This window comes from Sciurus carolinensis, chromosome 3 (assembly GCF_902686445.1).
Source record: "Sciurus carolinensis chromosome 3, mSciCar1.2, whole genome shotgun sequence".
NCBI lineage: Eukaryota > Metazoa > Chordata > Mammalia > Rodentia > Sciuridae > Sciurus > Sciurus carolinensis.
The window spans coordinates 87,256,719-87,274,432 of NC_062215.1; the positions used below are offsets into that span (position 1 = coordinate 87,256,719).

The 17,714-nt window shown below is 33.3% G+C and overlaps 1 protein-coding gene across 2 annotated transcripts in view; it reads left to right on the forward strand.

Moving 5' to 3' along the window:
- Rab3gap1 (RAB3 GTPase activating protein catalytic subunit 1) overlaps positions 1–17,714 on the forward strand; it is a 93,659-nt gene that overhangs the window by 3,480 nt on the left and 72,465 nt on the right. The window lies entirely within an intron of this gene.

The following is a 17,714-nucleotide window of genomic DNA, read 5'->3' on the forward strand; positions in this document are numbered from 1 at the left end:
AGTTTAACTGCAATTTACACTATGTAAAGAACTCAATTCTCATTATTTGTAGGGGTTTTTAGCTTGTGATACAGAACTTGAGGCTATTAAGCAAAAAAAAAAAAAAAACCACATTGGGGTGTTTTCTTTATCCATATGAATATGAGCAGAAAAAGTAACACTACCTATAGAAATCACACATCATTTAAAGATTTTTTTGATTATGTAAATTGATTTACTATATTGTGTTTTTTTGTTTAAATTTTTTAATAAAGAGAAAATGTGAAACTCTCAAACTGATTTACTCTATTCCAGTTGAAATAAATACATAACGATATATTCTAATAAAATTAAAGGCAGAATAAGCTGGATATAGCTTATTTTTGATTTGCATTATCAGAAAGAGAGTTGAACCAGGTACTTATGAGCTCTAATATTATCTTCTTTAATTCTTTGATTTATGTGCACTTACTGTACTGCTATGTGCCAGATGGGAGAAGGAGTGAACAGGTCCATGCTGTTGTTAAAGGTAAATTCTAGTCAAGGAGAGAAGTAATAAAGAAGTAAATAGATCAGATTAAAATACTAGATTCTAAATTCAATTTGGAATTTAAATTGTTAATGTATTTACAGTAGGTAGCATAGTACTAAGCACATAGAGACTTAAGAAGTGTTACTAGTTGCAGCTGGTTTCTTCCTACTGGATAGTACATAGATATACATGGAAATCACAAGCCATTTCAAAGTGAGCTATAGAAACTATTACAGATAAGATTAAAGAAAGCATAAATGGCAGGGATTATTTGTCTTGGAAAAGATAGTTTAGATAAGGCCTTAATAAGAGACTTTAATTTATGTGAAGAACAGCAATTACTAATCCTCTTCCCACTGAGGAGGAATTAAAAAGTTTTAAAAACTTTATGGAAAATTTCAAATAATATATAAAGTTTACAAAATAGTGTTATGAACCCCATAAGTCCCATCACTCAGTTTCAATAATATTCTGCCATTTCTTATTCTGTAGTACCTCTGCTCAATTCCTTACTCCTACAAGGTTTTTAAAGAGTTCTTAAAAACAGAACTTACCTACAATTGTAATAAACAAAATGTAATTGCTTAGTTTTAACAAATACTTGTACTGATGTATTCACACTCCTACCAAGATAAAGGACATTTTGTCACTCTTGAAAGATCTCTAGTGACCCTTTCTAATTAATCCCCATGTCCCCAGGCATCTACTGTTTATTTTATTTTATATGCACCATAGATCACTTTTCTTTGTGCTAGTTTCATATACAGTTGTCCTGTTTTTGTGGGGGATCAATTTCATGACCCTCTTCAATACCAAAATCTGATGACCAAGTCTCTTACGTAAAATGGTATAGTATTTGCAAGAATCTATGAACATTCTCCTATATACTTTATATCATATCTAGATTACTTAATATATAGTACCTGATACAATGTAAGTAATTGTTACACTGTATTGTTTAGGGAGTAATGACCAAGAAAATGTCTGTACACATTCAATAAAGATGAATTTTTTCAAATATTTTTGATCCAAAGTTGGTTGAATCTATAGATGCAGAACCTGTACTTGTGGAGGGCCTACTATGTTTGGTTATCATGCAGTATATGCTTTTGTACCTAGCTTCTTTTACTCATCATAATGTTTTGAGATTTATGTAGATTGTCCCATGTATCAGTATTTAATTTTATTTTACTGCCATGTAGTAGTCTTTTGTAGGAATCTACTGCCCTTTGTTTTACTTATTGACAGTGTTATAAATAAAGTAGAAAATTCTTATGGGAGGTCTTTTGTGTATTTACATTTTTGTTTCTTTTGGGTAAATACTTAGAAGTGGAATTAATGGGCCATAAGATTGGTGTATACTTTATAAAAAACCACTAAAGGGGCTGGGGAGATAGCTCAGCTGGTAGAGTGCTTGCCTCGCAAACACAAGGCCCTGAGTTCAATCCCCAGTACCGTAAAAACAAAACAAAACAAAACAAAACACTAAAGGCTTTTGTGCTATTTATTCACCCAAGAGTCATACGCGAAAGTTTAGGTTGCTCTACCTTCTCATCAACCATTGTTTTCGCTCTGTACATTTTGATCATCCTACTTGATAAGTAGTTTGTGATTTTATTTGTATTTTTCATTGGTTTTAATTTTTCTGTGATGAATATTGATACTTCATGTGCTTAGTAGCAGTTATATACCTTCCTTTGTGAGATGTCTGTTCAAATTCTTTGTTCATTTAAAAATTAAGCTGTGTTTTTACTGAGTGGCAGTTCTTTTTTTATATTATACTTTTAATTTTTTCTCACTTTTTTTCTTTAAATTGGTTCTTTTTAGTTACACATGCAATAGAATTCATTTTGACAGAACTATAAAAGCATGGAATATATCAGATAGTAGTTTTGCCAGGTTGTAAAGTTACTCTTATGTTTTCTTCTACAGGTTTTCTCATTAGTTTATCATTAGAACTTTATGTTCTCTGACAGTGATATATGTAGGTGTGTTTTCTTCATGTTTTTCCTGCTTGGGGTTAATATTGGATAAGATTTCTTTGGGTGTGTTTCATGACATTGGAGATATTAAGGCAATTATTTATTCAAATGTTTATTTTTTTGCCCCATCCTCTATTCTTTTTCTGCATCTTGAGTTGTACTTATGTTTGGCCTCAGTACTGCCCCAAAGGTAGTCTCTACCGTTCTGCTAACCTCAGTCTTTTTGTCTCTCTTTTTTAGGTTGGATAATTTCTTATGATTTTGAGTTTATTTACTCTTTCTTCTGCTACCTTCAACTTGCTGTTAAGTCCCTGTGTGGTATATTTTTCAATTTGGTTATTGTGCCTTTTAGGTCTATAATTTCCATTTGGTTCTTATAATTTGCTTCTCTTAAGATTACTTATTTCAATTCAAGTTTGTTTTGAAGTATTCTTCAGTCCTTTAATGTATTTATTATGGCTAGTCTAAAGCCAGTTGTATTACCTAGATCATCTTGGAATTGGTTTCTGTTGACTTTTTATTCTTCCTTCAAAGTAAGTCACATTTTTCAGTTTTTTTATTTGCTTGACTTTTTGTGTTTGGTTGTGTATCTAGTAATTTTTAAATTTTATGCTTACATTATGAATGAAATGTAAAGAACAAGTATAATCTATATTTCATTATGGAAGCATAAATTTTCATTGATAAAATTTCTGTTGTGTTCCTATGAGAATTACATCAGCATAAATTTTCATGCATATGACTCATTCTGTTGGATTCCTCTGAAGAATTTTTGTTTTTGTTCTTTTGATTCAGCAAACACTTATTTTAGCTGCTTTAAAATTCCATCCCATTCTTAATGATGCCAGCAGTGCACTTAAATATCCACTAGTCTCCACTGCACATGCAATCAGATTTGGGGGTTTACTCCCTTATTGACTTCTTTCCTTCAAGATTTTTTCACCTCAATTTTAGAATTGCCTTGAGTTCTATTATCTGTTGACTAAATCCAGTGAAGTTTATCATTCTGCTGACCTGAGTTGTGCACAGATTAGAGTTCCCTTAGATCAGCAATTGTAGTGTATGATCTAAAGAATTCCTCTTGGTCCCTAAGAGCTTCTGAAGGGTTGTCAAGGCCCTGCCTTTTCCAACTGCATTATGTTTGTCAGGCCAAAATTTCTTTCTGTAAGTATTTCAGTTAAAACAATGGATTGCAAATGTTGAATGCAGAAGCACATGTGAGGATCCTGTTGTCTTTTTAAAAACTATACAGTAAAAAGTTTTGCAAAAATGTAAAATAAGGCTACTGGTTAACGTTTTTTTCTGGAAACTAGAACTTTATGTTAACATATAACAAGTGTATTATCATTTAAATATTTAATATTAAATTAATATTTAAATTAATATTTATGGGGGGTGCCAGGTTTGAACCCAGTTCTTGGTACATGCTAAACACATGCTCTACCACTGAACTACACTGCAAGACCCTTCCTTTTTAACTTATAGTTTCGGCTTCCTCAGTAATTTTATGGATAAGAAATGAGCATTGAGTTCATGTAGCAATTTGTCCAACCATTGTGCCAGTAGTTGGTATAAACAGAATTTAACCTAAGTCTCACTTGCCTTCAGAACCTACAGATTTCTTAATTCTGTATTGTCTTTGACTTCAGAAGTTTAAGTAAACATAGCACTACTTAAAAGTAATAAAGAAGATTTCTAAGGCAGATTTTAGATTTAGTGTCTTGGACTTGATAAGATAAATAAAAATCTTGGTGGTATAAGTATCCTGCTTGAAGGAAAGGGCATTAAACTTTCAAATTCCTTTTAGCTTTGTAATTTTATGGTTCAATGCAGCTAGCAAAAATTAAAAGTACTTTTTATGAAATGTTAAATTTAGGTATGTCATGAAGTGGTGGTAATAGAATGATGTAGTCAGTGACTGGCTCTTTCCCCTCTGAAAAATTCTTGGAAGAATCATTAACTTTAAAAAAGTATAGAAATGAGTTCATATTTTTCATACTCACTCCACACGTTCAAATGACACTTCTGTGCTTAGGCTTCATACAATACATTTAAAATAAATTTGAACCAAACGTTTTCTCTAGTTTGAAAAACTTCTCAAACCAAGTTATAACAATAAGTCAAATCTTGGGATTGATACAAACCTTATAAATAGTTGAGACTCCTTATTTCCATTCTCTCAGAACATTTGGGTGTATTATGATCATTAAAGTGAGGAGTAGAGTTTTTTTTTTTTTTTTTTTTTTTTTTTTTTTTTTGTGGTGCTGGGGATCGAACCCAGGGCCTTGTGCTTGCAAGCACTCTACCGACTGAGCTATCTCCCCAGCCATGAGTTTTTTTTTTTTAATGCTGAAGTTTTTGGGAAAACTTCAGAAAGTTCAGGGCCAGTCACTGATGGAAAGGCAGTGTTTCTGAAATGAATAAAAATGAAAGCAACATTTAGCTGTTCACAGTGTTTAAGGAATAGGACTATTATAAGTTTATGTTGGTTTTTCCTCCATTTTTTCTTTAGTATTTATGGTGTCTGTAACATCTTTGGATATTGTACAGAGGAAAATAATTGACATTTGATTTTATTTCTTTTAAAGTTTGGGGAGTTTTTGATGTTAGTGTTGTCAGAATTTTTATTTTTTAAGATAAAATGACAAGAGATATCTTCTAGAGGCAGCATAGCATAGTGATGAATGTTTAGCTTGTTTATTTGCTTCGTGCCATTGTACTCTCCCAATTAGTGTTAACCCTTAGTTTTAGCCCTCTCTCTTAACATATGCCCACAAGCTGTAGAAAAGAATATAAACAAGAAGAATTACTTAACACCTCCTACAAATAAAAATTATTATCGATCCTTACAGCATCTAGCAATTAAAAACCTAACACCTTGCTGGAGGGAAGCGGGGTGCTTTATGTATGTATGTAAAGTATACTGACTGAAAGCTTGGGTTTAGTTTTAAGACAGATGAGAGGTCTCTGCAGACATTTTTAGATCTATCTCCTAATTCTTTTCTTTGGCATTGTTTGGAAGATTTGCTTGTTGTTTAGTTACAGCACGACAACTAAATATGATTGGTAAAATTTTCAGTGTGGTAAGTTCTTAATATACATCACGAATTTCATGTTGAACTTAAATTTGATACGGGGCATATACCATTAAAACTAGTAAATAGAACTATGCAAATATTTTTTTTAAAAGTCTTAGCCAAAACCATTTACTCACTTATTTTATGTAATGAAATCTCTCTGCAACATAATTCTAAATAACAAACATCAGTTTTTATATGTGAGCTATTAATGAATATTTAATTTCATTAAATGACATTCTAACTTAAATTTTGCCACTTGGTTTAGTATAGATCACATTTTGTTATTACAAATGCTACAAGAAATAAAGCTGTAATCATTTTATGGGGGATTTTGGCAATTACATCTCCAGTGCTTTGACTCTTTATCGTTTTTTTTGAGTGGGGGTGTCTGGCTTATAGAGGATATAACCTAGTAACATTAGTAATAACAGTTAATTTGCTGATTGATTTAAGTACATATGACACATTGCCTGGTATGTCATTAGTAATCAACCATCAGCTGATTGTCTCCCCAGAATATATGATTAACCCCTTGAACTTGTCATGTTCCATTTGCAAAAGATACACAGCATTAACAGATTATATTTGGTTGCTTGGAGATTTTGTTAAAATATAGTGATGATGGCATTTTCTTAAGCATTACGCAAAAGGTAGAAAGTCTTTTTTTTCTATGTCTGGTACATTTTAAAGTAAGTAAATTGTGTAGTTTAATTTTTCTGTTTTTAGTTTTGTAAGTATTTTCTTTGTTTTGGTTTTAGTTTTTAGTTTTTCCCTTTTTGAATTAGTTAATTTTCTCCTTTTTTTCCTTCTGACTTTGATTTAGTAACTTGATTTTTTTCTAATTTTATATGCACTGCAATTGTTACATTTTATGGATGAGTCCTTTTCTAAAAAAATTGTTAAGTGGTTGTTTAGAAATTCAGTTGCATTTTTCTGTATGGAGTAATATTTAAATGTGTTTCTAGGTTAGCATAACATATTAAAGTTTTTGCCCTACTTCTGGGGCTATAAGACTCTCTTCTTCTTTTCAGCTATTTCCTTTTTTCATTTATTTGTTCTGTTCATTTTTTCATTCATTCATTTAGAAAGTGCCTATTGTGTATCAGAAATCGTTTCCTTATTTGGTGTTTCTTAAAACAACATTCTCCCTTAGCATTTCCTCACTTCCAGATTGTTGAATCCTTTTGCTTTTGCTCTATGGTCGTTTATTCATCCCTTGGTTGTCAGTAGTCTTTCTGTTCCTTTCTCCAGGAAAGTTTTAACTAGAGACTCATAGCTGTTCAGGCAGTTAATCCATACCAGATATCTAAGAAAATTACAGTAGAAGTTAGGTTTTATAGTACTATTAAAATTAGAGTTCAGCTGGTTTAAAGGATTTATAATCCTTGGGGGCTAGAAAAATCACCACCATATATAAAGGGAGCTCTTAACCCAGACATTTTTATATCATTAAGTTGTATGCAGACTTAATTTTGAATGTGAATATGCATATTTCTTGGGAAATGGTTCATAGCATTTATTAGGTAACCAAAGAAGTGACCCAGAAACAGATTAATAAAAACTGTTTAAAATGTTTTTGTATGTTTTTATTATTTTTAAAATTAATGTATTTAGTTTTGGCAAGAATACATATCCAAAGTCTTACTTGAACTTGAAATTTTGGTACAGTTTGCATGATGGAGACTGAAAGACTGTGTAGAAGCCATAGTTTTACTCTTATATACAGAAGTAGTAATTTTTTAGTTGATGAAATTTGTTTTTGTCTTTAGCCATTTTTACTGGTTTCTGTTATCCTGGCCCTGAGGCCCACAGCTTCAAATTTTGATAGCCCTTAAATGTTAAATGCTCCAAAATTTCCTACTTCTTTCCTTCTTTTCTGGTTTCTACCCCATCTTCACTCCCATAGCCAAATGTAATGCTAATCTCCATCATTAAAAAACGTTTTATTAATTTATTTAAAAGGTTTGACGGGCAAGGGATGCAGCATTTGCTCTCATGCATAAGGTACTGTGTTCCATCCCCCAGCACTGGGGGAAAAAAATTGGATAATAAATATTCTCACAAAAATTACAAATTATTTTTGGTTTTGTATTTTACTAAAATACTAAAGGAAAAAGAAAAATGAAATTGACATTGTTATTCTCCTAAGCACAGAGTTCCTTATCTAAATGACTAAAATTAATCCTCTAAACTGCTTTTGGGCTCTTGTACTGGAATTCCTTTTCACCATTTAGTCCTCAAGTTTTTAAAAGAATGCTTGTGATATTTCAGAGAAATGTAAGAAAAGTAAACACTTTTATATAGTTTGGAGAAATATTTTGGACAAGGGATCTGTCCGTCTAAAAGGTCTAGGAGGTTTTCTTGTGGAGTAACTTTCCTAAAGTTAATTTTGTTCTTGTCCTTTGTTCTTCTTGTCCTTTGTTGTTATTTCAGTTTTTACTTTTGAATCTCAAATATTTTACTTGAAAAATTTTAAATACCTTTAATTGTAAAATAATGTCACCAAACTAAAGGATGTTTATATTTTTAAAAAGTGATAATCTCTGCATCATCACTTCCTCTTTGCTCATCTACTTCCCACAGTTAACAACTTTTAACAGTTTGTTCTATTCTGGGTATACATATTACATTTTTTTAAAATTTATTTTTATTGTAAACAAATGGGATACATGTTGTTTCTCTGTACATGGAGTAAAGGCATACCATTTGTGTAATCATACATTTACGTAGGGTAATGTCGTTTGATTCATTCTGTTATTTTTTCCCTTCCCCCCCACCCCTCCCACCCCTCTTTTCCCTCTGTACAGTCCCTCCTTCCTCCATTCTTGCCCCCTCCCCCCCCATTATGTGTCATCATCTGCTTATCAGTGAGATCATTCTTCTTTTGGTTTTTTGAGATTGGCTTATCTCACGTAGCATGGTATTCTCCAATTTCTTCCATTTGCCTGCAAATGCCATAATTTATTATTCTTTATGGCTGAGTAATATTCCATTGTATAAATATACCACAGTTTCCAAAATAGACAGGTAGATCAATGGTACAGAATAGAGGACACAAACACAAACCCAAATAAATACAATTTTCTCATACTAGACAGAGGGGCCAAATATATGCAATGGAGAAAAGGTAGCCTCTTCAACAAATAGTGCTGGGAAAACTGGAAATCCATATGCAGCAGAATGAAACTAAACCCCTATCTCTCACCCTGCACAAAACTCAACTCAAAATGGATTAAGGACCTTGGAATCAGACCAGAGACCCTGCATCTTATAGAAGAAAAAGTAGGTCCAAATCTTCAACACGTTGGTTTAGGATCAGACTTCCTTAACAGGACTCCCATAGCACAAGAAATAAAAGCAAGAATCAATAACTGGGATAGATTCAAACTAAAAAGCTTTCTCTCAGCAAAGGAAACTATCAGCAATGTGAAGAGAGAGCCTACAGAGTGGGAGAAAATCTTTGCCACTCATACTTCAGATAGAGCACTAATCTCCAGAATCTATAAAGAACTCAAAAAACTCTACACCAAGAAAAAAATAACCCAATCAACAAATGGGCTAAGGAAATGAACAGACACTTCACAGAAGATCTACAAGCAATCGACAGACATGAAAAAATGTTCAACTTGTCTAGTAATAAGAGAAATGCAAATCAAAACTACCCTAAGATTCCATCTCACTCCATATAGAATGGCAATTATCAAGAGTACAAGCAACAATAGGTGTTGGAGAGGATGTGGGGAAAAAGGTACACTCATACATTACTGGTGGGGTTGTAAATTAGTGCAGCCAATCTGGAAAGCAGTGTGGAGATTCCTCAGAAAGCTTGGAATGGAACCACCATTTAACCCAGCTATCCCACTCCTTGGTCTATACCCAAAGGACTTAAAATCAGCATACTACAAAGATGCAGCCACATCAATGTTCATAGCTGCTCAGTTCACAATAGCCAGATTGTGGAACCAACCTAGATGCCCTTCAATTGATACTTATTACATTTTTAACAAAGATGATCATATTCTTTTATTACAACTGCCTTTAAAAAAACTATATCTTGTTGGCACTTCTCCAAGATAGGACAAAAACATCTATCATTATTTTAATGCTTGCACTATAGTTCATTGAGTGACTATATCTTAATGTTTGTGTATAGTACTATTGAAGAATATTTACTTTTCAGTTTTTGCAGTTATGGTATTATGGTAGAGTAGTAAGCATGACTGTGTATACCCTTGCATGTTTGTATGATTATTTCTGTAATAAAAAGTTCTATAAGAACCAGTTCAGAGAGAATGTGATTCTTATATGTAAGAAATACAGCCATGTTTTCTGTCAAAATAATTAAATGTATTTACACTCACACAAATGTGTGGGGAGAAAACAGAGCCCTGATCCTCCAACATTGTTTATTTTCGTTATATTTTTACCAGTAAGTTGAACTAAAACTACCTAATCTTTATATTTCCTGAGCACTTATGAGCCTTTTTTTGTGTTTATTAGACATTACAATTCCCTTTTCTGATGGCTTATCATGTACACTCACCAATTTTCTGCTATCTTGTTGAATTGTTGAAGGACTCTTAATGTCTTTATGAGTGCTATCTCTTGCAAATATTTTTCTCCGTCTGTCATTTTTCTTTTAATTTGAATGTGTTTTTACTTCCTATGAGTTTATGTATTTTTTACTATGGCAAAATACATCACATAAGAGTTACCATTTTAAGTGTATATAGTTCAGTGACATTAAATACATTCATACACAGTTGTGCAAATATCATCACCATCCATATCCAAAACTTTTTATCATTCCCTAACAAAAATTTTCTACTAAGTCAAGAAAAACAAACTCATGTAAGAGGAATCATACACTATTTGCCTGTTTGTGACTAGCTTGTTTTGTTAAGCATGATTTTTCAAGGTTCACCTATATTGCAGCATAATCAGAATTTCATTCCTTTTAAAGACTGAATAATGTTCCATGGTATGTATATACATTTTTTTAATCTAGTCATTCATCTGTTGATGGACATGAGTTGCTTCTGCTTTTTGACTATTTGAAATAATGCTGCTATGAACAGGGGTATACAAATATTGTTTGAGTTCCTTTTTCAGTTCTTTGGGGGTATATACCAGAAGTGGAATTGCTGGATCATATGGTAATTATACTTTTCACTTCTTGAGGAGCTGCTATGTTGTTTTCTATAGTGGCGGCATTATTTTATAGTCCTACTGGCAATGCATATCTTGGACAACACATTTATTTTCTGATGTTTTCGAATAATAGTCATCTTGATGGATTTCAAATAGTATTCCATTGTGGTTTTGATTTGCATTTCCCAGTTGATTAGTAATGTTGAGCATCTTTTCCTGTGCTTATTGCTTTTCTGTGTATCTTCTTTAATGAAATGTCTATTCAAGTGCTTTATTTATTTTGGTGGGGATATTGGAAATTGAACTCATGGACACTTGAACACTGAGCCACATCCCCAGCCATACTTTTATTTTTTTTAGAGACAAGGTCTCACTGAATTGCTTAGTGGCTTGCTTTTCCTGAGGCTGACTTTGAATTTGTGATCCTCCTGCCTCCACCTCCCAAGCCACTGGGATTATAGGCATGTACCCTACTGTGCCCCGCCCTTTGTTTATTTTTTATTTATTTATTTAGTTTTTGTTGATGAGTTGTAAGAATTCTTTATGTAAGAATAAAGAATTGGATATTAATCCCTTATCTGATATGTGATTTGCAAAGATTTTCTTCTATCCCATTGGTTGCTTTTTCACTCTGCAGATACATAATATCCTTTGGTGCACAAAACTTATTTTCAATAGGGTTCAATTTATCTACTTTTTTCTTTTGTCGCCTGTTTTTGGTATCATGTCCAATAAGTCATTGTGAAATCCAATGACAGTGAACTTTCTCTCCATGTGTACCTTTAAGAGATTTACAGTTTTAAGTTGTATGTTTAAACTGTGGATCTTTAGTTTAATTTTTGTGTATGGTATAAAGTAACAAAGTTTATATTTTTAAGTAGTTAGGTACTTTATGAAGTCTAGATTTCATATTATATGTAGGAAAGGACCTTAGTACCTCAAGATTATAAATTTCTTCTTTTTTTTTAGTACTTATTCTTTTAAAGAGATTTATTTTTGTTCTAAAATTTACATATCTACCTAGAATTAATTTTTGTGACTGAAGTGAGACAATGGTCTTTTATTCCTATAGTTAGCCAAATTTTCCCTTTATCATTTAATTAGTTCCATATATACTTGGGTCTGTTTCTGGATTTGTGGATTCTGAATATTATCTCTTCCTGTAAATATACTTTTTTTTTTTTTTTTCCTGTACTGGGGATTAAACCCAGGACCTCATGTATTCTAGGCAAATGCTATACCACTGAAGTACTTCCCCAGCTCTAGCATTTTATTTTAATTACTATAAATCGTACAGAACAAATATCACCCCATTATTTTCTTTTCCAAGTTTTTCTTGCAGTTTTATTTTTGCTATATTAGTTTTAAAATAGATTCCTCTCCATTAAAAACTGCTCATACATGCAGAATATTTGTAAATCAAGGATTGTCTTAAGTTACATTCATTTAGTTTTAAATTGTGACTTTTTTTTTTTAACAAATTTAATCAAATGTCAGGAAAAAAAAAATACTACCTAATAAAAGAGAAACATCTCCTGGCAATATTTTTCCAAGTTCTTGGCTTTTTTCTTCTAATAACTACTCAGTTTTGTTGGATCATATTACTTCTGAATTTTTGATATGAAAAAATCTAATATTTACTGAGTACTTACTATATACAGGGCACTTTGTGAGCACTTTATATGTATCATCTCAATCCTCAAAAGCAATCCTAGGAAGTAGGAACTATTATTATTCCCATTTTATAGATGGAAAATTGAGGCACATAGAGAAAATCAATATGCCCAATATTAATAAGTTAGTAGGTGATAAGAACTACTCTGTGAATTCCAGGTGCAGTGGAGCACAATTAATCCCAGTGGCTGGGAGGCTGAGGCAGGAGGATCACAAGTTCAAGGCCAGCCTCAGCAAAATAGCCAGGCCCTAAGCAACTTGTTAAGAGCCTGTGTCAAAATGAAAGATACTAGGGATGGGGGAATGTGGCTCAATGGTTAAGTGCCCCTCAGTTCTATCTTGCAGTGGGAAAAAAAAAAAAAAAAAAAAGAATACTCTGTGAACCCAAGAAATCTGCTCTCAGATAAAGCTCTCTTTTTATGATCACTGGGATATACTACTTTCTCACTGTCTTTTTAGTTTCCTCCTCTTGCTTTCACCTTCTCTGCCTTTTTCAGTTCTTTTTTCTCTCCTTCCAGTGTGCTCAGGGGAATTCTAATGCTGTCATCATTTTATAAACCTTCATAGAAGATTTCAATGAATCTCCTTGTTTATAAGGTTAACCCTAAATTGATATTCTAGTCTTCATGGTCAGTTCTCTTCTCTGTTTTTCTGCTCCCCTATAGGAAGCTTCAGCTAAATAAGGCTGTTTGTTCCCTAAATCTGGTATCCAATTTCCTGCACCAGCACCTTGTCTATTCTTCCTTATTAGTTTTACCATACTTAAGGCAAACTGAAATCCAATTTTCTGTACAGACCCATTTCTGACTTATTTGGCATTTACCCAACCGTCTCCTTAAATTCTGACCCATTGATCTCACTGACTGCTCTTTTTTTTTTTTTTTTTTTTCAATACTGGGAATTGAACCCAGGGGTGCTTTTCCACTGAGCTATATCCCCAACCCCTTTCATTTCTTTTTTTGAGAAAAGGTCTTGTTAACTTTCTTAGGGCCCCACTAAGTTGCTGAGGCTGACCTTGAACTTGGAATTCTCCTACCTCAGCCTCTCTAGTCTCTGGGATTATAGGTGTATACCACTGTGCGGGGCTTATCTTGTTCTTATATGAACTATTGAATCTATAGTATCTAAGTACTATATAGTAAATATATATGTTTTAGCCTCTAGTGAACAGAACAGGGTCATAGTGTATCAAAATCTAGCTTTACCACTTAGTGGTGTCATAATGTTAGGCAAGGTTTTTAATCTCTTAATCTTTTTTTTAATCTATAAAATGGAGTTAATACATCATAGTGTTATAAGGTTTTGTGTGTATGTGTGTATGCACACCTGTATTATCTGGCTTAGTAGTACTTACTTCATTCCTATCTTGAGAGGCAAGGAATTTGTAGTCTATTCTTACTTTTTAAAAATATTTGTAATGACTTCAGGTATATGCAATTGGATTAATATTTTACCTCAAATACACACATGTAAGATACACACACATACAGATGAGGTTCTACATACAGATGAGGTCATATGAATGGAATCATATAATATGGTATGTGATCTTTTATGTCTAGCTTTTTTTAAACATATGTTTTCAAAGTTTGTCCATATTGTAGCATTTATCCATACTTCATTCCTATTTGTTGCTGAAAAATTATTTCATTGTATGGATATAGCACATTTAAAATTTTTTTTTGTTTATTATGGGAAATTTAGGTTGCTTCTACCTTTTGGTTACTATGAATAATACTGCTGTTAACTTTCATGTGGTAGTTTTTATATGGATGTATGTTTTCATTTCATTTGAGTGTCTATGTGGTCGTAGAATTTCTAGGTTCATATAGTACATTTCTACTACAAATGTAAAGGTCTGAATCTCTACATCCTCACCAACACTTGTTCTTACCTTTTTTATTATAGCCATTGTGATGGGTATGAAGTGGTATCTCATTGTGGTTTTCATTCGTGTCACCACCAGTGCAACCAGACTCCCGGGTCTGGTGAGGGGTGGAGGGGGATTGGAAAATAAAGATTCACTCAGATTTTGAAGAATGAGCCAGCTCAATCAGGTGGAGCTCTGCTCTCTGATGGAGATGCAGATCTGAAGTTACACCAGCAATCTTTATTTATATATGTCTCATTATCAGGTTAAAGACTATGCAACCATTATTCTTTGTATTCAGGAAAGTTATAGAAACTAGGACATGTAGCTTTTCTGTAGTTGCAATCCACAGTTGCCAAGTGCAGTAAGGAGCTTTGTGTAGCTCTCAAGAAAGTCCATTTTAACTTAAAAAAAGTTACTATAAGACAGGCAGGAACTGGAGAAGCAGAGCTGTTGAAACATTGTGGTTGTCTAGCGAAAGAGTTCCTTCCCGGGAGTTGTGTGTCTGAGATCTAGGTCAGAGCTGATAGGACTCTTGCACAGAGCCTCCTCATGCAGGGTATTGCCACAGCTGCTAAGTATTCTGTGTCCTTGCACAGAAACATTTCCAGGCACCAGACATGCCACAGCCATGAGGTCATCAGAGAACCCCTATTTTCAGTCACTGCTCTCCCATCCTTTCACCACTCTCCACAGATTTGCATTTTCCTGATGGCTGGTGATGTTGAACACCTTTTCTTGTTCTTATTTCTTATTTATATATACATCTTCTTTGGAGAAATGTCTACTCAAATCCTTTGCCCGTTTTTAAATGGTGTTTATTATTCAGTTTTATGAATTCTTTATATATTTTGAATATAATCCCTTATGAGATATATAATTTGCAAATACTTTTCCCATTCTCTGTTATAGTATGTATCATTTTGAGATGTCCTTTTACTTTCTTGATAGTAACTGTTGTTTTAGCTCTTTTACACCTGCAATCCATTTTTGAGTTAATTTCTCTGTCTAGTATAAGAAAAGGGTCCAGCTTTATTCTTTTGCACGTGGATATCCAGTTGTTTCAGATATTCAAAGTATAGGGGAATACCTTCCAGATGAGAGCATGTGCTATTTCAAATTGTTAGACTAGGTCATAAATATATTAATATATTGGAAATGTACTGTTTACCTCCTATTATCTTTGGAACTTAGGGAGGTTTTTATGGATCCTGAAAAAAAATGATAATTCCTAAAGTACTTATTATTAAGTGTGCAGGTACTGTGAGTACTGGGCTGCAAAGATACAAAGAATATAGATTTTGCTTTTCAACATATGATAAAAAATAGACAAAAATAATTAGAATAAGGTGCAATTTTTGTGATTTGAACAAGATACTGAGAAGGAATCACTAGCTGTTTTGATATAATCAAACAGGAGTGAACCTTAGATTGAATTTTGAAAAATGAGTAAAAGAAGGAAGTAGAGAAGAGCAGTACTAATGCCTATCCACAGGTATGAAAGAGAAATCATACTGCTGGGGAAATACAAGACTTAAGGCATAATTGTAGCACAGAGTAGATGGGAGATAGCTGTAGGAAATAAAATTGGAAAGGTGTAGGCTTTGTAATTCTACTATTGAATAGCTGGCTTTCTTGGAAGTGCTTGTGATAGAACGTTTGTGTATTATTACACAAATGTAATATTACATCTTTAATTCTTAAGGTTAAATATTTGTTTTATGTATAATATACATAATGTTTAAATACAGGATGTAGTTTGTGCCAGGCTAGCTCAGATGCTGGTAAGGACGCAGAGTCAAGAGCCCAGACTTCAGGAGTTGGGCGGAAGCAGGCTTGTGGGGAGTAGCCTGCAAACTCGTTTATTGGGGGAACAGCAATACATTTTATAGGTTTCTTGCCCAATCACAATGTGCCACGGGGATCAGACCACCAAATTCCTATACAGATTCCCTTGGTAACACTGAGTCAACTTGGAGCATTTGTTTACTTTCCTAAGGTAGGAGTGCTCTCTCTGCAAGTTTTCCTTACACACTTGAGACATTCACTGCTGCTATCCAAGAACTAGGATTTCTCCCAACACAGGGATACACAATTTAGAAATAAAAATATGCATGTATGTACTCAAAAACTATTTTTTTTTGTACCAAGGATTGAACTCAGGGGCACGCAACCACTGAGGCACATCCCAGCCCTTTTTTGTATTTTATTTAGAGACAGGATGTCGCTGAGTTGCTTAGGGCCTCTAAATTGCTGAGGTTGGCTTTGGAACTTGCAGTTCTCCTGCCTCAGCCTCTCGAGCTCCTGGGATGACAGGCATGTGCCACCAAACAGCAACTCAAAAAATTTTACTGATAGAATACATGATTAAAAAACCTGAGCAGCCCCTATCATAGGTTATACAAAGCCATTGAAGTATTTTTCCCCATTTTTTTTTTGGTTGGCGCATTATAATTATATGTGATAGTGGTATTCATCATTACATATTTGTACATGCACACAATTTAGCAATATAATTTAGTCAGTATCATTCCCCAGTAATTCCCCTTTCCCTCCTCTGCTCCCTCCCCTATTCACTTTATTTACTAGTCTTCCTTCAATTTTCATGAGATCTCCCAGCTTTTCTTTTCCCTTTTCTCCCCTCTAGTTTCCACATTTGAGAGACAGCACATGACCTTTGACTTTCTGAGTTTAAAGACATTGAAGTATTTTAAATGGAGGGAGAAACAAAATCAGATTTGAATTTTAGGATGTTAACCATGTGGAAATGGATGGAAAGCTGGGAAACTAGTCTAGTTCATATATTGTGAAGGATTCAACTAAGGCAGTGAGTGATCTTCCATCTTGCAGAGGTCTTGTGCCCTGGTTTAGAATATATCTTAGTTACCTAAAGTTTATATAGTAGGTTGACAGATAAAGGATTGTTAAGTCCAAATTATGATGGCATTTAATACTATGTTGTTCTTCTTAATTGCCATTATCTTCTTTCTTTTCTCATGGAAAAAGAGCATCTTTCTTTCCCTCTTAAATTTTTCTCGGAAATGAAAACCTTTTTTTTTTTTCCCTTCTATTTCCTTACCTCTTTTTAAAGGACTGTATTACTGATTTTTTTTGTTAGGTTATAATTTACACCCAGTAAACTGTACAGAACTCCAGTATATGGTTTGTTTACTACCATCCAAATCAAAATAAATCCAGAAAGATTCCTTTTTTCTCCAGTCAGTCCCAGAGGTAACCACAGTTTAAATTTCTTCCACTATTTATTAATTTTGCCTTTCAAGTTTTGTATAAATTGAATCATACAGTGTATACTCTTTGTGTTGTTACACATATCAACTCTTTATGAGTTTAATATATTTACCCTTTCTCCTGTTAGTTGATATTTAAATTATATGCATTTTTAAACTATTAATAAAGCTTCTGTGAATGATTTTGTAAGCATATGC